Source organism: Hyaena hyaena, unplaced genomic scaffold (genome assembly GCF_003009895.1).
Source record: "Hyaena hyaena isolate Hyena2069 unplaced genomic scaffold, ASM300989v1 scaffold_488, whole genome shotgun sequence".
Taxonomy (NCBI): Eukaryota; Metazoa; Chordata; class Mammalia; order Carnivora; family Hyaenidae; genus Hyaena; species Hyaena hyaena.
In genome coordinates, this window is record NW_024081122.1 from 628530 (window position 1) to 654363 (window position 25834).

General features: G+C 37.9%; 1 long non-coding RNA gene across 1 annotated transcript in view; it reads left to right on the forward strand.

Annotated features, from left to right (window-relative positions):
- LOC120246815 overlaps positions 1-25834 on the forward strand; it is a 486271-nt gene that overhangs the window by 149517 nt on the left and 310920 nt on the right. The window contains exon 4 of the long non-coding RNA XR_005532156.1: positions 13135-13206. This is a non-coding gene — a long non-coding RNA (uncharacterized LOC120246815). The remainder of the gene's footprint in view (positions 1-13134; positions 13207-25834) is intronic.

A 25834-nucleotide genomic window follows, 5' to 3' on the forward strand; every position in this document is an offset into this window, starting at 1 on the left:
TGTAACCATTCTGATCATCACCAAGACTTGCTCCATATATGTGAAGTTTTATTATAAGCAATTGGCTCATGGAGGCTAAATAGTCCTACAACCTGATTCCTGAAAGCTAGCAAACCAGGAAAAATGGAGGTGTAATGTCAGTTTGAGTCCAAAGGCCTGAGAACCAAGGGAGCTGGTGGTATACATTCCAGCCAGAAGGCAGGAAAAACCTGATGTCCCAGCTCAGCCAGAAAAGAACAAATCCTTCCTTTCTCTGCTTTTTGTTCAATTCAGGCCTTCAGGGGGTTGAATGATGCCAACCCACATTGAAGAGGGTGATCTACTTTACTGAGTCCACTGACTCAAATGGTAATCTCATCTGGAGACTCCCTTACAGACACATCCAGAAATAATGTTTAATCTGAACATCTGAACACTTCTCTGAGTGATATTGTATTAGGGGATTTGAACAAGGCATGATTAACCTCATCAGACAGAGAGATGTCACTGCTTTTACTAGTAACAGGGCTCATCAACCCTTAGAATTTAGGGAAAATGAACTTATCAAATCCTGTCCTTCAAATTCTCTGTGTTCTACTCTTTCCAAGTTTTTCACATGTGTTCATACTGGAATTTAACCAATGGATTATGTAGCATCTGTGAAATCAAAATGTGTGTTTTGATGCCAGGCCTGTGGCCAGAGACCTGATATATAATTTAGGACATAGAAGCTATAGGTTTTTGACTATGCCTTGAACTGAGGATTTAAAATTTTGATTGTATCACTTTCTTCATCCCTCTCTCTCCTCTCCCTTCTTTCCTTCCTCCAAACTCTTCTTCCTTCCTTCCTTCCTTCCCTACTTTCTTCATTTCTTCTTTTCCTTGCTCAGTCCCCATATTTCCCATGCTATTCCTCATGGTCTATAAGAGCTACTCTTTATTCCTTTAAAATTTTGACTTCACTAGACACTTCATTCAGGTGAGCACAGTTAATAATTTAAGTAATTGCTTTTGTCATTGTGTGCCATAGAATGCCAATATCTCATCCTCCAAGACTAAACAGATATCCATTAGTATCAAAACCCTACCAGTTTAGGTAATTACAGATTCTCATTTCCTTGAGGGCTTATTGTCTGCAAATTTTTCCATTATAAATTACTTTATAAAACAGGTTTCTTAGTGTAGAAAATAGAATCCCTTCTAGATAGTTCAAGCACAAAGTGATTTAATAAATATATTAGTTAGCTTATAGAATTTCCTGAATAGGCAGAAAATGAGTCTTAACTATTGCACAATTTGGAGGTATTTGAGGTGATTGAGTGAGTCTGGATGGTCCACTTCTCAACTTCCACACCAATATTCCCCATCCTCCATCCCTGCTTTATTCTTCTAGCTCTTTATCACACTAAAAGTTTTATGTAAGTATGTATATATATATATGACATACATACTATTTTATTATTTTTTTTATTGCCCAATTCTATGCACTAAAGTGAGAGTTGGAAATTTTGTTTGTTTTCTTCAATGTTGTATGCTCAGTGCCTAGAAAAGTGGCTCACAGAGGTACTATAAATATTTGTTGAAATAATGAATAGTCCTTGCTTTTATGGAGTTTATATTGAATGGAGGAGAAAGACATCAAATATACACAGTCTCTCAAATGTAAACTGGAATCTGTTGTTAAGTTGTGCTGAATAGTTCTATCGTTAGTTTGATTAAGCGAGGAATTATTTTTCCCAGAATCCCTTTCTCTGTAGGTTGTGGGACCACATAGGTGGGAGCTACATGGAGGCAATAGCCATACACCTCTTCACAAGATCCTCTTTACAGTCTCACTTTGGCAGCTTCATATATACAGTTTATTGGATTACCTCATGATAACTTCATTTGGAGTAGAAGAGGCAAAGAAAAGTACAAGTGGGCAGATTATGAGTTTGATTTTGGATATATTAAGTTTGGGGTACTTCTGAGACATCCAATAGGAGACGCTTTTTAAGTTCTTGGGATCTAGAGCACAGTCCTCTCAAGTCTGAGCTGTAGGTACAGCATTGGGGGCATTTGCATATATGGAGTCTAAGGGAGATGATCACATTTTTTTTTTTTGATGATCACATTTTATGTACGGAAATTCAAATATAGCCATTAAGCCAGAAGCCACAGAACAAAGATATAAAAAAAAAAAAGAGTGCGGTGCTTTAAATAGTGTGGGATTTTCTTGCTGCCATTTCATTCAGTGAGTACATGGCCTGGACTGAGTGGGATTCAGGAGATATTAATAAGCTATTCCATCATTCAGTCCAGTTCTAGTGTGTGAGTATTTCATTGAGTTGAATGTGATACTAATATTTAAAAATACTAAACATAGTTTCCACAGAATGTAACACCTACATACAAGTCAACTCTTTCTGGAGATCAACTAAAGAATCAGCAATCTTTCAGATCCGGGGTCAAGAAAAATCATCTGTGTTGAATTTCCTAAGAGATAAGCATGTCAGTCTCAAATATGGCAATTCTTGTGGGATTTTTGCGGGGGCAAATTTTGACAAGCTCTTTTACTTGACAGGCTGATATTAGCTACCAATCCCCATGTAAAAGGAAAATTCCACTGTAGCTGAGTGGATGAGAATATATAGGAAAAGAGAATATTGGGAGAAAAGAGAGAATCATTGAGAAACTCTAAAACTTTTTGACCAGAGTGAGGAGACTAATCTAAGAGGTAGGCAAGGTAAAATGGTAGAGAGCCCGAATAAGAAGTGTTGTGCCTTAGATGTAAAAAAAAAAAAAAGTTATGAGGATGGAGTAGAAACTTATTTTTCAGTAAGTTTGATTTTTGATATTCTGGGGAGAGTATCTCTTCAAGTTAAAAAAAAATGAGAGCCTTCTTTAAAAAAGATTCTATTGCACACCTGGGTTCTCATGAAGTAAGGTCTTCAAGGAGCAAGTAAAAAAAGAAGGGAATAATATAAGCTGAAATGAAAATTTAAGTGGGCAAATTTATTTATTTTTATTTTTTAAATGTTTTATTATTTTTTTTTTCACAAATAGTTTATTGTCAAGTTGGTTTCCATATAACACCCAGTGCTCATCCCCACAAGTTAAGTGGGCACATTTAAAGAAGTTCTCTGTAGAACTTTTTATTCAACCTGTGTTAACTTTCCTCTGTGGCCCTGTTTCTTTGGGGACAGAGGAATGCTTTTACTACAGTAGAAAAAGTGCTTTGTGCCAGTAACAAAGTGAAGGACTTGAACTCAGGACTCCCAGATCTAATCTGTAAGACTGAGAATGAGCTGGAGTGACCCCAGATAGGTAGAACATCTGGTTTCCAGCAGAGGCAAAACCAAATAATCTCTGGAGGGATGTATTCTCAGTTTAGACTCCCAGGTTATCCAGAGGTTAAAATCAACCAACATGAGCTCATTCATAAACCATCCTGAAGGGAGACATGATAGACTTAGTTCTTCAAGGATTTCAGATAATGGACTTATTATCTGTAGATATAAGATAAATACATGTTTTAGTTTTCTCTTGTTATTGTAATATACCAGTATAAATTTAGTGGGTTAAAACAGCATAAATTTTTTGTCTTAAAGCTCTCGGCTTCAGAAATCTAAAATCAAGGTGTTGGCTAAAATGTGTTCCTTTTAGAGGTTTCAGAGGTGGATATATTTCTTTACCTTTTACAGCTAATAGAGGCTACCTGCATTCCTTGGCTCACAGCCCCTTCCTTCATCTTCAGTGTGCATCCTTCCAGTTTCTGGTTCCATTGTCCCATCTCCTTTATTTGCTTTTGTTCTCTTGCTTTCCTCTTACAAGAACCCTTATGATTTCATTGACCCCACCCAGTTATTAATCCTGAATAAACTCCCCTTCTCAAAATCCTTACTCACATTTGCAAAGTCCCTTTTGCCACATAAGATAACACATTCACAGATTTTGGGGGTTAGAATGAGGACATCATTGTGTATGTGAGGGGTGCATTATTCTGTCTGCCACCCTATGCATGAATGCTTAAAGAATATTTAAAGAATAGAGTTACAAAAAAGAAAAGCACCAAGGCAATATGTAAGAATAACCATAGATTTGAAAAGGATTAACTAAAAATTTAAAATAAAATGTGTTTGTCAATTAAAAAAAGAAAACTTGAAGCATGGGCCAAGCAACAGAGTAGATGCAACTGAAGAGAGAATTAGTGCACTAGAAGATAAAACTGAAGAATATCTCGGGATGCCATCCAGAAAGCTAAAATGGAAAATATGAAAGAGAGGTTAATAGATACAGACAATAGAATGACAATGTCTAATATGCTTCTAATGGAAGCCCTAGGAAGAGAAAATAAAAACACTGGAGGAGAGGCAATATTTGAAAACAATGCTTGAGAATTTTTCAAAATTGATGAAAGGTGTACAGCCACAGATCCAGGAACAATGTTTACCAGGCAGAATACAGTGAAAAGAAACCCACTTCTAATTAAGAGATTGAACAACTGTATAACTTTAGAGAAAAGAGCTCTAAAAAGTCACTAGGCAACAAAGGCAGATTACCCCTGCCCACCTAAGAGAATAGGCATTTTTTTTAACAGAAAAAAAATGAGAGACAGAATAATAACATATAATAATAATATATATATATTGAATTCAGAGAAAAAACTGTTCATCTAGAATTGCGTCTGTCTCAAGAGCATTTACATATAAGTCAATATTGACTACATACTGAGAGTGTTAATCACAAATAGAACTAAAGAAACTTCTGAAAGATATATTTCAGGAAGAAGAACAGTTATTCTAGGAGGAAGTTCTGAGATGCAAAATGGAAGTGGGAAAAAAGGGAAAATATAAACATGTAGATAAATAAACAGTATCTATTGTAGTGATCCTGAGTAGCTTGTTATGGCTAAAAAATACACAATTAAAATATTGGAGAGAAAGAACCTATAAGCCAGAACTGAGGTGAACAGAGTTTAAGTGTTCTAAGAGTTCTTGATCACAGTAAGGGGAAATCTTTTTACCTTTAGATTTGTTATATATAAATGCAAACTTCAATGATCACCTCTACACAATAGAAATAGTGTATGTAATTTTCAAACAAGTCGTGAATAATTAGAATAAGAAAACTACTCAAACAAAAATTCTATAAGAAAAGAAATGATTAACATCAAAAGGAAAAATTAAAAGCAGGTCCACAATAAATTTAAAGGGATTATAGTTTATTAAAATACAGAGTTCGTCAATGAGGTCGGCATTATCCTGATCCTGAAGCTAGACAAGGGTGTAACAAAAAAAAAAAGAAAGAAAGAAAATTATAGGCCAATATCTCTGATAAACGTAGATGCAAATATCTTCAACAAAATATAGCAAACTTAATTTAGCAATGCATTAAAAGGATCATACACCATGATTGAGTGGGATTTATTCCAGGGATACAAGGATGACTCAACATCTGCAAATCAATCAATATGATACACTACATTAATAAAATCAAGGATAAAAATCATATTATCACCATAATAGATGCAGAAAAAGCATTTGACAAAAGTCACTACCCATTTATGATAAAAATTCTCAACAAAGTGGGTGTAGAAGGAGTGTACTTCAACATAATAAAGGCCATATATGACAAGCCCACAGCTAATATCCTACTCAAAATCTTTCAGCTTTTCACCATTGAGATCAGGAAGAAGATAAGGATGCCCATTCTATCTTATTCAAGATGGTGTTGGAAATCTCAGGCAGAATAATTAGTTAAGACAAAGAAATATGATGCATATTAACCAGACTTATTTGGTGATTAATTTGCAATATGTACACATAGTGAACCATAATATTGTACATATGAAACAAATGTAACTTTATGTGTCAATTATATAACAATAAAAAGACACCCAATGAACAAATGGCCAAAGGGTCTGAATAGATGTTTTTCTGAAGAAGATATACAACTTTCCAATAAGCACATGAAATGATGCTCAACATCATTAGGAAATGCAAATTCAAAATCATGATGAGATATTATTTTACAAGCACTAGGATGGCTACAATAAAAAAAGACAGACAATGACATACTGTAGAGGGTGTGGAGAAATTGTAACTCCCATTCATAGCTGGTGGGACATAAAATGGTGTAGGTGATTGAAAACCAGCAGTTCTGCTCCTAGGTATATACTTAAGAGAAGTAAAAACATATGTACACACAAAAACTTATACATGAATAATCATGGCAATGGTATTCATAAGAATCAAAAAGTTGAAACAACTCAAACAAAAGTGGTACATAGACACAACAGAATATTATAAATAATATTCATAAATAGAAAGGAATGAAGTACTGATTCCTGCTACCATATGGATGAACCTTGAAAATATTACGCTAAGTAAAATAAGCCAGTCCCCAAATACCATATATTGTATCATTCCATCTATATGAAATGTTTAGAATAAGCAAATACATAGAGACAGAACATTGATTATTCTGTGCAAGGGCCAGGAGTAAGGGTTTATCATGAGGAAATTGGGAGTGATCGCTAATGGGTTTTTGTTAAGTTTGTTTGTTTTGTGGTAGACAAAAATGTATTAAAATTAGATTCTGGTGATGATTGTACAACCCTGTGAATATGTGAGGAAATATTGAATTACATATTTTAAATGGGCGAATTGTATAGCATATGAATTATGTATCAGTAAAGCTGTTAAAAATGATCCAAAACAAAATAAAACAAAAATACAGAGTTTGTCAAATCGGATTAAGAAAAATAACAAATGCAGCGATCTGACCTTTTAAAGATAACCTAAAGCATAAAGATGCACACAGGTTGAAAATATAACAAAGGAAAAAGATAAATAAATCCAAATCAAAAGCAAATAAAACATACTTTAGTCAATAAAACTGACTTTTGGATAAAAAAGCATGACAAGAAATCATGGAGAAATAATGTAATAATCATTACATAACGGTAAGTTTAATTTATCAGGAAAATGTAGCATTCTGAACTTGCTTCTAGTAATGTCATCAATAATATAGTAAGTAAAACATGATGGAACTTCAGGGAGAAATTGAGAAGTGTACTTCTAGAATAGGAATTTTAAAAAAAAAATTTTTTTAATTTTTATTTATTTCTGAGAGACAGAGAGTGCCAGAGAGAGAGCAAAAGCGTGAGCAGGGGAAGGTCAGAGAGAGAGGAAGATACAGAATCTGAAGCAGGCTCTAGGCTCTGAGCTAGCTGTCAGCACAGAGCCCGATGTGGGGCTCGAACCCACAAAATGTGAGATCATGACCTGAGCTGAAGTCAGATGCTTAACTGACTGAGCCACCCAGCCACCCCCAGAATAGGAAATTTTGACATGTTTTTTTCTTTACTGGTGGATGAAACAAGTAAAAAAAAAGTCAGTGAAGAAATAAACTCTTTCAACACTGTAGTCAACAGGCTTGGTACATTGGATGTATGTAAAACTTTGCTCTCAATAATTAGAAAGCACATATTCTTCCTAAGCACACATGAAATGTTTATAAAAACTGGTCACGTGTTAAGTCACAAGGCAACTTTCAGCAAATTTCAATGACTCATTATCATAGAGATCACATTCCCTGATCAATTTTATTAAATTCATAGCAAAAAACAGATGTAATACCTATATTTTATTTTATTTATTAAAACTTTTTTGTAGTTGAGGTAAAATTAGTATGACATGACATTAACTGTTTTAACCATGTTAAAGTGTGCAACTCAAGTGGCTTATGATACATTCATAAGGCTGTCTAAACCCAGAACATTTTTATCATCACCAAAAGAAACCCTGTATCCAATAGTAATTATTTTTCATTCCCCACCTTGGCTCCAACCCTGGTAACTATTTAGTTTGCTTTCTGTCTCTATGGATTTGTCTATTCTGGACATTTCACATAAATGGAATGATACAATATGTTGTCTTTTGTGCCTTCTTTCACTTAGCATAATATTTTCAGAATTAATCTGGATTGTAATACATATTAATACTTCATTATTTTGTTGCCAAATAATATCCCATTGTATGAGTATAAAATTCATCAGTTGATGAACACTTGGGTCATTTCCACTTTTTAGTTATTATATATAATGCTGCTGTGAACATCCATATATCTTTTTTTTTAATTTTTTAAATATTTTATTTATTTCTGAAAGAGAGAGAGAGAGAGAGACAGCGTGAAAAGGGAAGGGTCAGAGAGAGAGAGAGACGCAGAATCTGAAACAGGCTCCAGGCTCTGAGCTGGCAGTCAGCACAGAGCCCGACATGGGGCTTGAACCCACGAACTGTGAGATCATGACCTGAGCCGAAGTCAGACGCTCAACCAACTGAGCCACTCAGGCACCCCCATCCATATATGTTTTAATATGGATACATGTTTTCACTTCTTTAGGGTAAATATCTAAGAGTATAATTTCTAGGTCATTTGATAATGCTATGTTTACATTTTCTGATAAACTACCATATTGTTATCCAAAGTGGCTATATCATTTTATATTCCTACCAGTAATGTATGAAGTCTCCAATTTCTCTATATCTTACCAAGACTTGTTATTCTCCATTAAAGAAAACAAATTATAGCCACCCTAGTGAGTGTGAGCTGGTTTAGCATTTCATTGTGATTTTGATTTGCATTTTTTAATGACTGATATTAACATCTTTTCATGTGCTTATTGGCCATTAATATATCTTTTTGTGAGAAAAGTCTATTCAAGGCCTTTGCTGATTTTTGTAACTGGGTTGTTTGTCTTTTTGTCATTGAGCTGTAAGAATTCTTTACATACTTTGGAAACTAGACCCTTATCAGATATATATAATTTGCAAATACTTTTCTCCCATTCTGTGGGGTGTCTTTTTACTCTCTTGATAGTATCCTTTGATACATGACAGTTTTTAATTTGTAAGTCTTGCTTACTTTATTTTTTTTCTTTTGTTTCTTGTGCTTTGGGTGTCATATCCAAGAATCTGTTGCCAAATCCAAAGTTATGAAGATTCACTGTTATATTTTCTTTCAAGAGTTTTATAGCTTTAGCTCTTAACATTTAGGTCTTTGATTCATTTTGGGTTAATTTCTGCATGTGGTGTGAAGTCAGGTCCAGGTTCATTCTTTTGTTTATGGTTATTCAGCTGTCCTAACATCATTTATTAAAAAGACCGTACTTTCCCTTTCCTTGGCAATCTTGTTGAAAGTCAAATGATCATATGGGTATGGGTTTAATCCCTGTATTTTTGAAGAAAATCTTCTAAATAACTCATAGGTCATAAAATAAACATTGATGGAACATCAAAATACTTAAATCTGAAAAATAACAAAAACCAGATGTTTTAATATTGTGGGAATCCTGCTTCAAGCCAGGACAGACTAGTTTGTTTCCCACCAACCCTCCTACCAAGAACAACTAAAAATGTGGAAAAAAAAAAAAAGAAAATTAATCTGTTTGAAAGTAGTGTAGGGCTATCAAGACAGTAAGGGCTTGTCAGCGTAAGACCTGAGATAGAAGGAAAGCCTAGGGAAGCAAGTCACCCATGACATCATTGTCCTTCTCAAGGCATTTGCCACCTTTTGAGGGCTGAAAAAGCAAGGGCTGAAAGGTTGAGCTGAAAAGCAAGAGAGAGCTAGAAAGAAAATACAGGAGAGACATAGAAAATATATGGGACAAGGTAAAACCTTCTAACAAACACAAAATTGAAGTCCCAGAAAGAGAAAGAAGATGGACGGAAGCAATCTTTAAGGAGATAACAGGCACAAATTTTCCAGAAATTGCAGGCATCAGACCACAAATGCAAACAGGATACATGCAAAGAATATCACACCTATTGACATGTGACACTCAAACTGCTGAAAACAAGAGATGAAGATAAAGGCATAAAGGAGCCAGGGAAAAATGATATATGACCTTCTAAGAAGCAACAATCAGATAAGACTAAAAAGCAGCCCTAGATGTAAAGGGGGGCACTTTATAAAGATCAAAGGGTCAGTCCATTAGAAATATATAATAATGCTAAATTGGTATTAATGTACAGAACGAAAAGGATAAATACACTCATAATTATAGTGAGCGATCTTAATACACTTTCCCCCACAACTGAAACCAACTGGAAAAATAAAATATCAGTAAGGCTATTGAATTCAACAATGTTTTCCGATTATTTCTATTTTTCAATTGCACTTGGACTATTTACAAAAGTTACCTAGACACCAATAATAAAATATGACTGGAAAAGTTCCCCAATATTTTCATATTATAGAATCAACTTCTAAGAATTCTTGGGTCAAACAAGAATCACAACAAAAATTAGAAAATATTTTTAAGTTGAAGAGGATGTAAATATGAGATAGAAAAATGTGTAAGGTAGAGGTAAAATTACATTAAAAAGATAATATAGGCTTTAATATACATATTGAAATAAAAAAATTGAAGACTGAAAACCAATGATGTGTGTCTTTATGTCAACAAGCTAGAAAAAATTGCAGATTAACCCCAAAGGAAGTAAGATAAAATAAAAAGGGCAGAAATTAACAAAATTAGTAAATTTGTATGTGTGAGTACATCCTGAAATTCAAATTCAAAAATTCATTCCTTCAAAGCATTAGTAGACTTATGTGTTTCTGGGAGGGTCAATTTAGGATAAAAAAAGAGAAAATAAAAAACCGGTATCAAGGATTTTAAAAATGACATCGTTACATTTTTGACAGACTTTTATTTTTTTTAAATGTTTTATTTATTTCTAGGAGAGAGAGAGAGAGAGAGACAGCATGAGCAGAGGAGGGTCAGGGAGAGAGGGAGTCACAGACTGAAGCAGGCTCCAGGCTCTGAGCCGGCAGTCAGCACAGAGCCCGACGCGGGGCTCGAACCCACGAACCGCGAGATCATGACCTAAGTGAAAGTTGGACGCTTAACCGACTAAGCCACCCAGGCGCCCCTGACAGACTTTTAAAAAGAGAAGATGTTATAAATAAATCTGTAGGAGTAAATATTTTAAAAATTGAATAAGGAAGACAATATTAAAAAAATAGAAAACTGATATGAGAAGAAATAAATAATTTTATAGTTATAAAAAAATCTCAGATCTACTGTTTTCTTTCCCACAAAGAAAACTCCAGACCTAGATTGTTTCATCTGAGTGTTCTATGAAAGAACTGCTAGAAAAAAATCACATAACACAAATTTATCTTTTTTCCTCGTCATTAAGCTGTTGTGTCTCAACCCCAAGTCCATTCTTGTATGCTTTACTTTCTGATGCCAGGACTGGGATTTTGTTCTTTTTCATTAGCTGGCTTCGTGTTAGGCTCTGCAGAAGCAGAGCTCAAGGGGAAGACTGGACGAAGATGGGGAGATAGGGTGATATTATATAATATGAAATATCTACTCCTGAAACTGAAACCAAACAAAAAAACCCCAAATGAACAAAAAATAAAAGACACATCAGACGTTTATAACGTATTGACCTTATTTGGATCCTATTCAAACAGTTAAATATGCATATATGTTGTTATTTTATGTATATATACATTATGTTGTATGCATGTGTGTATATATATGCATCTATACAATGTATATGTATACGTATGCATATATATAGGGGAAGTGATAACACAGACTCCATTAAAATATCAAATATCAAAAAAGTATATATTAATTAAAAAAACAGATTATAAAACCAAAGAAGAAGGAGATAGTGGTCAACAGAGAAGTCAGATAAGATGAAGACCAAATACAACCTACGAGTTTGTGATGTAGCCATTGGTAGATTTAGGGAGAGCTGCTGAAGAAGAATGAAGAATGATAGGGGCAGAAGCCAGATTAGAATGGATTTACAAGAGTAGAAAGAATGGAGACCAGTGGCATGGGCTGGGGCTCACTGTTACTGGGCTCAGATGGTACTGCAGTAATAGATTTCAGGTCGTTAGCAGCTGGCTGTATGTTGGTGTGGCTGGGCCAGGCATGGGCCCCAAGATCTAACTATTAGGAAGCTTAAGTGCAGATTACATATTAATTCAGGGCTTTACCTATAGTTGGCTCCATAAACTGTGCATAAACCATATGCTGGTATTACAGGGCTAGACTACTAACTCTAGTTGCTTTCATGTCAAACCTCATAGTCCAACAAAATTATCCTCAGTGATCCAGACCACCTGATTATTTTCGATTCAGTCTGTTTTTCTATTAATATAGAGATTTAGTCTTATGCCACAGCAGATGTTTATGCCTCTGAGGGAGTCTAACTGTATTTAATACTTAATTAACAATGGATAGTATCTGGTTACAGAATTAAGTGGCCCAGTCCATTAAAATAGGCTTTGAGACCAAGCTCCTGGCTCTAGCTGCATATACTTGAGATCTGAGTTTGTCAGAAAGGAAAATTCTGCTCCACAGGCTGTGTCCAGGAAGTGACTTCCATCTGAAACACATTCAGGGCAGTCCTTCTGGATATCACATCTTGTGTTGTGTTGGGAGATACTGGTTTTACAGAAGAGCTACAGCAATGTTTCAGATGAGCTCACAAACAAGGCCATGACAGGGGCTCTGTTAATGAGGTAGCCCCAAAAATCTAGCCAAGGAAAAGCTCTCCTCCTGGGGTTAGTACTAAACATTCTATAAATTAGGCATGCACGTGCTTAAAAACGAAGGGGTTTGGTTCAGTTTATGAAGTTTGCTTCTTTGGATAAAATTCAAGTAACTCATGAGACAGTGGGCCTTCCTTTGGTCCTTTGAGAACAACCAAGAAAGGCAGAGAGGCACAAAGCAATTCATGCATCACTCCTGAGGAATAACTCAGGTAGAGAGCCATCCAATAAGAAGCCTTCCATGTTCCTCCATGAGCAACCCGCGTATACTACTTGATTGCTTAATTCTCTCAGGATTTCTTAGTTTCCTCTTTGCCGGAAAACGGGGCCTGTTTTCCTTATCCTCAGAGGTTCCTTCTCTCAATAACGACTTGTTCCACACTCTAGGGTGAGGATGCTGGATATAGAGGAAAGTTGGAACAAGTCAACTGCAAATCTAATTTGATCTAAACAGTCACGGTGGTTGGCACAGGGTCACGGCGGCAGAGCATACGAACAGGAAATGTTAGCTAACAAAGAGAAGAAATCCATTCTAAAGTGTCTTCTTCATATTTCTTTTGTTCATTCTCCCTTTCTCATTTTTGTTCACAGCAGGAAATATGTGTATCCTGTGTTAAAGAAGCTATCAATTGTTTTTAATAACCCAGGAGTGAATTTCATTTGGTAAGCTTGTCTTCAAGGTAAAGTATGCCCTAGAGAACACACAATAAGGAAGTTTAAAGAAGTTTTAAGATTGTCTGTGTTCAGATACCTCATCCTCTATATGAAGGGACAATATCCAATATCTCTGGGCAACTATCTGATATTGAGTCATATGGTAGATTGTTGTAGTAATGACTTGTAAGGAGTCACACCTTCCAGTATCCAAGCGCTTACATATTCCTCTTCCACATGGACTATGAACTTAGCCACTGGCTTGCTTTGGCCAAGGGGACATCACAAACAAGAGCCAAGTAGGGCCTTGCGAAGCACTTGTGTATTGGGGCTTTCCCCTTGTAATGTTGCTCTGAGCTGTTGTGCTATCCAAGCCCACATGGAGAGAGAGGCTGAACCCTGCCAGATGTCTCTGTGGAGCTCAGTGGCTAGCTGTCCAGTCAGCACTCATGCGAGAGGATCAGAAGAACCACCCAGTTAACTTTTGGACCACAAAAAATAACGTCATGTTTCTTTTAAAAGTAGGCAGTTTGGGGGTATTTTGTTGCATAACAATAGACCATGAAAACAGGCCAGGATCTTATATTTTCCTTATTACGTTCATTGTTTTGCATGTGTTTGAGAGCATCATGTTGACCTGTAATTATCCCTGCCCCTAGATGTTAAAATATAACTAGGAGAGAGTAGGATGATGGTTGCCAAAGCCTGAGAGTGCTGGAAATGGGGACATATTGGGCAAAGGGCATCCAGTTATAAGATGAATACATTCTGGGGACTATGGTTGATAATACTGTATTGCACCCTTGAAAGTTGCTAAGGGAGGAGATCTTAAATGTTCTCATCACACACGTACACACACACACACAGAGCTAATTATGTGAGGTGACGGAGATGCTGTCTAACCTTTTTGTGGTAATGATTTCGTAATATGTATGTGTAGCAAATCATCGCATTCTATATCTTAAGCTCACACAATGTTGTACATCAGTTACGTGGTAATAACCCTGGAAATAAAGAAAAACTATGATGATAGAAAGCTGAGACTGCTCTCCATAAGGCCCATCCCAGATCTATCCCATCATTCAGGACTCTGTGTGCACATATTGTGTAATTAAAGGTGGTAAGAGATCAGTAAGATGAGATGAAAGAATACACGTAACTGGGAAAATAGAGAAGACATAGGGGTGTGTGTGTGTTGTACGTGTGCACATTCAAAGAGAATGAGAGAGAGAGGGAGAGGTAGATCTTGGGGAAATGATTAGAGGAAGCCAGTTAAATAGAAATGTTTCTCGGTGGGTGGCGGTGTACTAAACAGCGCAGGTGGTAGAGACAAGCTAACTTCTGAGTTCAAAACCTAATGATTAAAGCATTGTGGCATCTAAGCATTGGCTCATAATTAAAAGTCAGATTCCCAAGAGCATTGGTATTCCGGGGGATTTGTTCCTATGGTTCTTTTCACTTTTTCTTGAGATTGTTTGAAATTCTTTGCAAATGAAGTGTGTAATGCTGTAGCGCCAAAGAAAAATGGGACATTAAAAAAGCACATCACCTTATTTTGATGTCAGATATTGCCCATCGACTGTCCTATGGTATTCTGTTTTTTGTATAAGCTATAAAGAACACAGAAAAAATAGACTTTTCCCAATGAATAGGTAAAGACAATATGTAAAAAAATGTTCAGTAGAAATATGTTTGTAAAGCAACGCTTAGCTATATTTTAGACATTCTCTCTAATGCCTGTGTGTGTGCATATATGTACGTGTGGTTGCAAAATACACTTTCTATAGCTAAGAAGTTCTGTAAGCTGCAGTTTCACTGCCCCTTGCACTGTCATGGAGCACTTTGAGACTTTAGTAGTGGGGCAGTTTATGGGTCACCCACCTTCTTGTCTGAGCAGCTTCTTTCTGTGTATTCATATAAAGTCCATTTGCAGTGAAACAAAATGAATCCTCCCGCAATAAACACTTCCTGCAAATCTGCAAAGTGGTGAGGAAACTATGCATAAATATATACCCAATTATGTTTGATTTATGAAAAGCAATTAAAATGTACATACAGATGCATACACGTGCACGCATACACACACACCCCTACACAGAGCTACATTCCACATATTATAAGACACAACCCATGCTGCACCCATTTGGGACCTAAACTTCTTGATGGTTCCGGCACAGAAACCCACATTCTTGTTAGATGGGAAACACTGGAAGCAGTATTCATTAAATCCTTCTCACCACTTCCCTCCTTGTCTTGCTATTATAACAGTGATGATTCCTTTGGAAGAAATCGCTTGATGTGAACCAAAATGCTATTTGCCGAATGCCCCAGCCAGAGCCCCCAGGTTAGACAGAGTTCTTCCTCCCCAGAAAGAGAAGATACACCTGCAAGAGAAGCAGGTGTGGCTGCTGGCATGCTTTGTCAGATGCTCCTTGAGGTGTAATAACACCTGGCATTGCAGGGAAGGGGTAAGAAAAACTTCAACGGCTTTATTTCTAAACAATTTGCTTAAGGATCCTTTGTGCTCATCAATAATTTTTAAATTACAGTCTTCCCTCTTCCCCCTTCTTGACATTGTGCACCTTAGCAGTTCTGTCACAGGGCTCCACCACACACAGCACTCTCTCAGTAAAACTTACAGAATCAGAAAGCCAGTGTCGACGGTGATGGCGAAACAGCTCACAGCGAGCTTTCACTGAGGGAGAGTCAAATGATTACACTTTTGTTTTAAAGTGGTGTTTCTTAGAATATGGTTGGAGATCAGTGCTTCAGCCAGGGGTAAACAGCGCTCCAGAGGCAATGTCAAATGCTTGCATTTGCTCTCCCAAGGCTGTGCTGGAGTTTTCCTGGGAAATTAGCACATAGCAAAAACGTTTCTATTTTCCTAGGAAAACCAAACTGAAGCTCAATGAAACCTGATTCTCTTACTAGTATCTTGGCGATAGTTCAGGACGTGCGCAGCCCAGCCTTTCTTACCTCCCCTCTGCTGGAGCCCAACTGCCTTGGAATTACTGGTGAAAGTTTCTTGTGAAAATAGAGATTCATAAAACCCCTGGGAAAATTCTGGCTTGGTAGGTCCGGGGTGAGAGCGAGGAATCTGTACCTTGTACAAGCACCTATCAGATTCTTAGGCAGCAGTGTTTGACAGCTTCTGTTACAAGATAAGGAGTGAAGGCTTGGATACCATGATGATTCACAGCCGAGACACAGGATTGCTCTTGGATCAAGGTTTCTGACTCACCAAGGATAAGTACTCTTTAATACTTGTGAAGACATTTGTATTATCAAAGTGCTGCTTTGTGTATTTATGTATGACATTTGGTCTTCAAACTCAGCAGAAAGTCAACATATGTCAAGTGTCCACTACTGGCCCCTACTCTGGTCCTAGTCTTGCTGTCATGACATCATTTTATATACATGCTGGACAGTATTGCCATCTTCATGGTACTAAGGAGAAAGGAGGGGGAGAGACACAGATGTTAATTATTAACTTTGGGCCCATAACCATCCCCCCCGTTATTGATGCTACCTTTCTTTCCATTTGATAAAATAAAGCTATTTGTAACTGGACGCATAGACCCAAGGAATAATGACTATGTTATCCGCTCTTCCTTGTAGCTAGATGTGGGAATGTGATAAAGTTTTGCTCTTGGTGTGTAAAGAGAAGCCATGTACAGCTTCCATGGGTATCACTTTGGTATTTTTCATTTTATTTTATTAGCTTTTATCTTTTCTGTGTACCAGTTGCCTAGCTTTAACAGTTATCAACACTTGGTGAATCTTATTTCACTCTGTCCTCTCCTCTCCTCGCTCTCCAAACCTACTACCTTCCACTGGCCATGCACCTGTCCTTCCTGCCAGCTGGAATATGTACATGACAGGTGAACCTTGAGCAAACATCATATACCACAGGTGGAAGCCACAGAGTGAGGATGGCAGAAAAAAGAAAGAAGGATCCTAGGCTCCTGATGTCTTTATGAAGTCATCCTCACATCCTGGACTATATACTACTAGACTTTTATGTATAAGAGGAATACATTTCTACAAAGTTAAAGCCACTATTTTATGACTTCCAGTCAAAATTATCTCAAATGTTTATAGTGGTTTAAATAGAAGACCCTGTTGGGCCATTTTACCAAAACAAAGCCACACCAAACTGTTCTTATCCGCATTCCTGGCTTAGTGAATTCCATGTCATAGAAAAAATTTAAACCTTTGATAATGGGAGATGCTCATGAGTTCCAAATCATCAATCTGATCATCAGTGAATACTTCACTGTAGGAAGTTGAGTATTGGGTGAATAATTACCATTAGTTAATAAAAGTTGAAGCAGAGACTACCTACTGGTGGTTCCCTATCATCTGTTTTTCTTTTTTTCCTCTTATGCTAGGCCCCACGTTTTCAGTTGAGCACACGGCCTTATGGAATAGAACTTGTCCTTCTGTGCCTTATTTATAGTACGGGGCCATCGGGGTACTAAATTCTGAACAATGGGAAGTAAGTAGAAGAGATATACACTTAAGGGATGTGTCCATAGGGGAGCAGATATGCTATTTTTATATCCACCCTCCTTTTGTTAGCGCTTGGAAAGCAGATGTGCTGAACAGGACTTATAGACACCTGGGACCATGATGTAGAAAGTCCATCTTGGAAAGGGTGAAATGCCAAGTTAGAATGAACTGGGGTACAACAGCCAGCCCAGCCCTGAACTGCTGGCCTCTAAATTTCATTTATGTGAGAGAGAAATAAATTTCTCTTTTATTTATTTCATTTTTCTTTGTTTTTCTCTTGTAAGCCATACCTAAACCAAACTGATTAATACTTTCATATATTTTTTCCCTTTAAGCATTAAGTATGACTGCAATCCTGCTTATTTGAATTTTGTTTGGATTAGCTGGGTTTTTGTGTAATTGGCGTCTGACATAATATTTTAAGCAGATCTTACCTTGGGTGTATAATTTATAATTTATTATTATGAATATGTGTTGAGAAGGCATTATGAGATATTAAGCCTTGGCCTGGTCTATACCAGAAAGTAGTATTGGTATAATATGCTTGGAATAAAAAATAGTCTTTCCCCTCCATTTGCCACCGCTACTGGCTAAAAACTCTTTGTTCCCAAATCTTGTTTGGGGATTCTTTTTGGAGTCTCCAAAGTAACTGCAGACATTTGGCAAAAATCGCTAAACATTCTGTGAATTGAAAAATAGATGAACGGGGATGGCGACTCTCTTTTATTTTGTTCTTCCTGGTCTAGGCTGTCACTGTGTTCATCGTGCTGTGTGCACGGGGTGCCGGCCCCACATGAAATGCATGAATGCGCTCTCTCACTCTCCAGTTAGATGAACAGACGGCACCCACAGGTGATTGGAAGGACAGAAAGAGTATGGGGAGGGCTCTTATTTTTATGACTTCCTCTCTACCCTGTCACTCCATGTTGGCTGCTTCCCTTGATTAAAAGTTTATATCGGTCAGCTACTGTTGGACTAAAAAGTTTTTCCTAACTTGGTGACCTAAACAACCATTTATTTGGTTCATGATTCTGTGGGCTTGAAAATGACGCCAGGCTCGGTTGGCTAGTTCTGGGCCTGGGTTCGGCTTGGCCAGGTCATTTTTGAGTCTGCGGTCAGTTTGTAGGTTGGCTGGGTACCCGCTGGCCTGGGATGCTTTCACTTCACAATTTGGCAGTTGGCTGGCTGTCGGTTAGGACATCAGGGCAGAACGGGACATTTGTGTCTTATCATCCGGCAGTCTAGTTCAAGGTTATTCTCATGGCAGCTGGGCAGGGTTTCAAGAGGGCAAGCTGAAACCCACCAGGTGTCTTGAGGCCGCATCTTCCCTTGGAGCTGCCTGGTTGTCATTCTACTATATTCCATCAGCTAATGTAACGTGAGATCAGCCTGCATTTAAGGGTGGGAGATACAGACTTCAGCTTTTAGTAGAAAGAACTACAATACTTTAGTAAACTACAATTTCTTTAATAAAAAGAAATATAATACAAGACTTGTGGCCATGTTGATGATCTAGCAGAGGGCCACATCTGTCCAACAACTCTGTCCACACAGCTTTTTCTTTGGCATCTGGAAACTTCTCTCTCTGTTTGTTATTCTTTGCGGGATAGTAATGGCCCCCATGACATCATTGAAAGTGTCCAGATACTTCATTCAACTGTTTTCAGTTATCCAGCTCTGGTTTGCCTTCTGTTCCCTGCCAAAATCTGGGCTGAAATGTTGGAATCTTCCCGTTAAACACAGAAAACTGAACATTTGTTTATACCTTTGGAAATTTCACTTTTAGGGGTAAGGAAAGTTTTTAAATCCATATGGACAAAAATAATGTGAGAGATGACAAATCTCTCAAACGATATTTTTGAAAGATGGGATACTTTCCATTTTTATAGATGGAAGCATGGAGATCTTGAATAGAGCAGAATCATCTGAAATCAAATGTTGGCAGAAAGGTGGGCAAATGAGGTCTTGCTACAGGACCACACACAGAGCCTCAGGAATCCGAAGCCCCAGAGACCTGAAAGCAGAGATAAAGGATGAAGTAGAAACAGAAAGAATTACTGGAGGGCTGTGCAAGGGGCAGCAGCATCCCCATAATGCCTTTTAAAACCTTACTGAAGATAGAATTTTCTAGAGGAGCCGAATCTATGTAGATTTGAGGACAATTGGCATGGAAATGAGCAGGAGCAATTTGTCTTAATGGTAACAGGGGGAGTCAAGTGCAAGTGCATACACTAAAATGTCAGAGCCCATGGCTGCCCCTGTTCATCTCCCAGCCCTCCCGGTTCCGAGAATGCTTACAACCAGATACAGATTGCCTCTCTCTTGACAGAGCAGAAGATTCGTACATTCTTCACTGCAGAAGTTGGCTGACCCTAAGCAAGATCTCTAGACACTGACATTTGGATGTCCCCCCATGAAAAGGTCAAGTCCTAACGTGTGATGTGAGACTCATGTATTGAAAATCCACCTTCACCCACAGAAGTCCTACTGAGCTTCTCAGTGCCTCAGTCCTAAATGTTCCAGTAAGCCAGGGATCCCCGCACAACTGAAAAGCCCTGAACGTGAAAGATGGTGACAAAAGTCAGCCAAAGTGAATAAGAGTAAATTTGAGAATAAAGAAACAATGCAGGGAGCCAATGAAAGTTTGAAAATAAACAAAATAAAACACACAAAATGACAAACATAGCTATAATCCATATTCTCAGACACACAAAAGCAGTTATTATACTCATAAAACAACAATAGGGTAGTTTTACCAAAAGCAACAACAATGAACCAGACAGATAACATAAGAGAACTGGGTAGACATCTTGGAATGTAAAAGCATAACAGCAGAAATGGAAAAAAAATTCAGTTGACGAGTTGGAAGATAAAGTTGAAGGGACGCCTGGATGGTTCAGTCGGCTAAGCATTTGACTTTGGCTCAGGCCATGAACTCGCTGTCCTTGAGTTTGAGCCCCACATTGGGCTCTGTGTTGACAGCTCAGAGTCTGGATCCTGCTTCAGATTCTGTGTTTCCCTCTCTCTCTCTACCCCACGCCCCACTTGCACTCTACCTCTCAAAAATGAATAAACATTAAGAAATATAAAAAAAGAAGATAAAGTTGAAGAAAGCTCCCAGAATGTATGAAATGACAAAACGATAGAAAATTGGGGGTCCATTTAAGAGTCCTGATTTCAAATATAGGACTTTTAGAATGAACCAAAAGAGAAAATGCAAATATGCAAAACATTCTTTTTTCTTAGCAAAGTGCCTAACCAAATGCTCATTACAATTAATGGAAAATGTTTTGCATTTCCAAATGAATGCACAGTATTCATTCACTGTGGGTTGAAAAGTCAGAAAGAGATCCTGAAAGTTTCCCAAGCCATGTACACAAGATCAGGAAACAGATGGGCCCTGAGCTTCTCCAGAGCAGCACGGGAAGGTGAGACAAGGTGAAGAGGTAGCAGAGAGATAGGGAGAAACAAAGTTTGATAGGGCAGGCTCTGAAGATACAGGGAGGGGCCATAAGCCAAGGGATATAGATGTGTTCTGGAAACTGGAATAGAGGAGGAAATGGATCCTTCACTGGAACTGCTTCAAGGAAAGCAGTTCTGTGGATCTATTTCAGACTTCCGGCTTCCAGAACAGAAAGATACTACATGCCTGTGCTAAGCCATTAAGTCTGTAGTAATTTGTTACAGCAGCGAGAAGAAGCCAATATGCTGGCCAAATTATTAACAGAGTGTGCAAAGTAAAGACCTTTCAGATACTCATGCCTCAAAATGTTTACCTTCCTTTTCCTTTTATCGGGAAATTCCTAGAGAACCTATTCTACTCAGTGAGGGCCCTAGCATAATACAGAGTCTGAAATGGGGTCCAGGAAACGGAGGCCAATAGGAAAGAGGAGAAAGGCATGCCCAGGCTGAGGGCGAAAGGGAATGCCAGGGGCAGGACTCTGCTCCAGATTGAAGTGGAGCCAGGAGGGGAAAACAAGCCTTGATGGTTGATTGTTTATTGGCCTGCACTGGGTGAGGGTTGAGACCTCAGCTCTAAGAAGCCACAATGTCTGGGTCTCAGCTCTGTTTCATCACTTACTAACCATGCCAACTTACTAAACTCAGTTTTCTTTTTTGCGCAATGGAAATAATGATAGTTCTGCCACATAGCATTGAGGTAAGGATTAAATTAATACACGTGGCGTGCTTAAAGTAGCTTCTGGTACATAAGGGCTCAATTGTCATTACCTTTTTGTTATTAAAAATGTTTTAGAGTTTTGTCGGATATTTTGGGGGAGGAATTACTGATAGGCTCAGGGAATATTGAACAAATATACCTCTCCATGAGACAATTACAGTTTCATAGCACAAATTCCAGATGTCAAGGCCATTTACTATCATAGTTATATAAGCATTAACTATTGATTTAACTAACACTGTGGTTTAAGTGTTTGGGGAGGTTGACAGAGGGTGTATGTGTGTGTGTATGTGTGTGCGTGCGTGTATGTGTGTGTGTGTGGTGAGGGAAATGAGTTGTGTGGATAGGACATCAAATGATGATGTATCAGATTGTAAAATCAAAATATAGCAGAGCAGGGGTGCCTGGGTGGCTCTGTCACTTAAGTGTTCAACTTTGGCTCAGGTCATGATCTCATGGCTCGTGAGTTCCAGCCCCACATCGGGCTCTGTGCTGACAACTCAGAGCCTAGAGCTTGTTTTGGATTTTGCGTCTCTGTCTCTGTCTCTGTCTCTCTGCCCCTCCCTTGTTTGTGCTTGCTCTCTCCCCTACCTCTCAAAAATAAACATTAAAAAGTTAAAAAAATAAATAGCCGAACAAGCATATTATTTAGATACACCGAAAAGAGGCAACATTGATTTTCCCTGGGGATTAAGATACTGGCATGGGGCAAAGTCAGACAGGAAACTATTGATTTCCTCTGTAAGCCCCATGGCATTATTTGACTTTTTAAAGTATGCACATGTATGCTTTGATAAAAATGTTTAAACAAATAATTAAGTGAACACATGATAGAATACATTCAGTGAGGTAGGCAAGCCACAGATGCTTTATTACCAATCGTGATACAGTTAACATCCTTTGACTTTATTATCCAAAAATATGAGCCCTCGAGCAAGAATTGACGTCAGAGTTTTAGAAATTGCAAATAATTCAGCAATCTTTAGGTCTTGTCTCTAGTAATATTTCAAAGTTAACGATGCTCAACCTGGGAGGCAAATAAAAATAATCTGGGGTATACATTGTAGTTACCTGGGGAGCTCTTAAAACTCCTAAAGCCCAGTTCTGCCCCAGACCAATTTAAATCAGAATCTCCGGAGGTGGGTCCCAATATCAGTGTGCTAAAACTCCCCAGATGATTTATAATGTGTGATCAAGGTTGAAGACAACTGTATGAAAATATTTGAGTGGTGTTCGATAGGACTTTTTTTTTTTTTTACTCACTGGCTATGTAATACACAGCACCCCACATTCATCAGCTTGGTAGGAACAGATGTGGAACTGGTGGTAACTCACAGAAATAAATAAACATAAAGCATAAATATATGTATGTGTGGGTGGGTGTGGGTATGTACTTCCTAAATATCATAATTTGTATTAGGATCACGTTGGAGCACTTCTTTGGTTAATTTTGCTGAACCATATATTGCTTGACACTAGTTTTTCTCGTTATTTAATGCATAAGTCAGATTCCCAAGTCTTAGAGGTTTAAATACTGATTGCTATTATTGAAACACACTGATCTGTGTGAATGCAGGATTTACTAATGGACTAATGAATAATAAATTACACCAGGAAGATTCAGTATTAATTACCATGTAATTCATACTGCATTTTATAAATCAGATACAAAATCCAATAATTATAGGACAATTGCTATGTAATTACCTTGACTCCACATTAGTAATTACAGGGTAATTTTGCAAATAGTTCACATCACACACCCATAAAGAAACAGCTATTACTTTGCACCCTGGAGTTGAAAATAACTCGGTGGTTATTCTAGCATTGGTTTAGAGAGGAAATAATATGTGATCGTCACTCTATAGTCTAGGATACAGAAGTCATCTCAGATTTAGTTTGTGACCTGCTCAGTATTTGGCATTGTTCTAAGAGATATTTACTGATACTAGGTATTGATACTAGACTGATACTAGAGATATTAGGTAATGCAATTGGTACAGTGGGAGTTAGGCTTTTTATCCCCTGTTCTGTAAGACCCAGCATATAAATTAAATCATATATAACCAAGCAGATGCAAACAGATATCTATGAGGAGGAATGAACTTTGAAAATTGAGATCAACTAGATCATGGTAGAAAATGCCACTCTTCCTTTGAAGATACTGTCTGAACAGTTTAATTCGAGCTGATATTGAGTTGGTCAAAGGCTTCTGTGAAAAGTAGGGAGCCAATGATCTGAGTAGCTCTCCACCGACAGTTTTGCTTCCCTCCCCAGTTGTTTCAGCTCCGTTGGCAGTACAGTGTGTTGGAGAGCTAAGAAAGATTGATCTAGAAGGAAGAGGAGTGGCTAGAGTTGCCATGAAATAGGGGAAAACCTAATACCATCCCCTGCCCAGCAGAGGGCTTACTGTCTAAGCCGAATCTAAGGAAGAACCAAGACGTTTAGGCTCATGTATAACTAGAGCTGAGACTGGTATGAGATTGAGTCTGGAAGAATGGTATGGGGGTGAGTTTCCCATGGTTCCTATGGAGGTACGTGTCAACAGCTAAGTCATTTTGGGGATCTCATCAGCATGGCAAAAGAAAGAGTGATAACACAGAAATCCACAGAGATGGATTTGCCAGACCTCTACCACCCATACAAAGCATGACTCTCCCAAACAAGACTGGATTGAGAAAAGTATTCAGAAAAGCCTGTCTCTCCATTAGGGTCATAAGAGTCCTCAGGCACAGAGTGGAGGGAACAGTTCCTAGGCTCTAGGCTGGGGTTCTAGGTTTCCTGGATTTGGAAGAATCTATTCTTAATTATTTAAAGTGGTGAAAGTGACAACTGCAACCATATTTGAAAGGTTATAAAGATGAAGCTCAATCAAATTGAAACCTAATCTATCAACCTCCAAAGTTCTCCTGTTAGATAAGGATGGCCAAACCTCCCTGTCAGTAAGGCGTCTGGACGCTTATAATGGGAAGCCACACAAGTGTTCTGATCCACTTTGAACTACACCAAAATAAAATGCAGACTCCCCGATTCCTCTCCACTCAAATGTAATGTGGTAATTATTAGCTAATTGATAAAGCAATGAAACTACATACAGGATGCAAACTCCATTGGGGCAAAACTTAGTGGAACAAATGGTTCTATTAAGTGTATTCTAACCTCTTGAAGCTTGGAATGCTTACCTAATTAAGAAAAAGCAAAAGAACCCCAAAGTTTGGCCTTCAGTGCCCTCCACAAAGTGTCTTAATGTTAACTAGAGTCTTTTTCTCCCACTGTGCACTTTGTGTATCCTGCAACTCTGTCATCTAGAATACTCATCTTTTGCTAAGCAAACCCTGCAATTTCCTGTTACTGGGTTCTTCCCTTTATCTGAAACGGCCCATCCATCAGTGTGTCTCCTGCCCAAATCTTATTCTTTAAGGCCCAGCATAAATGCTACCTCTGCCAGGAACCATTTTCTTATCACGGCAGTAAAGAGACCCTTCTTCCTTCTGGAAACTCCTAGACCTATTTTCTCTATATTTTTTGTACACATCTTCTCAACTGGTGTATGAGCTCCTGCGAGCAGGTGCCAGAATGTACACATCTTTGGATTGTTTCAAGATATGTATTGATTGTCACAATGCAATTAAAAACTAGAATGAATGTTCTTCTAGCTATTTCATTTTTTTAAAGTTTAAGCATTTTTAGGCTATATAAGTTACTGGTTCCCAGGAGTGCTGATCTATGGAATAAATATTTTTAGTGTAAGATTATGATGGAAAAAAGTCCATTTTTTGAGAGAGAGAGAGAGAGACAGCATAAAGTGGACTTTTCCTTTTTTTAAATGTTGATTTATTTTTGAGAGAGAGGGAGAGAGAGAGCACACATGTACATGAGTGGAGGAGGGGAGGAGGAGAGAAAGAAAGATGGAGAATCTTAAGCAGGCTTCCTGCTCAGCATGGA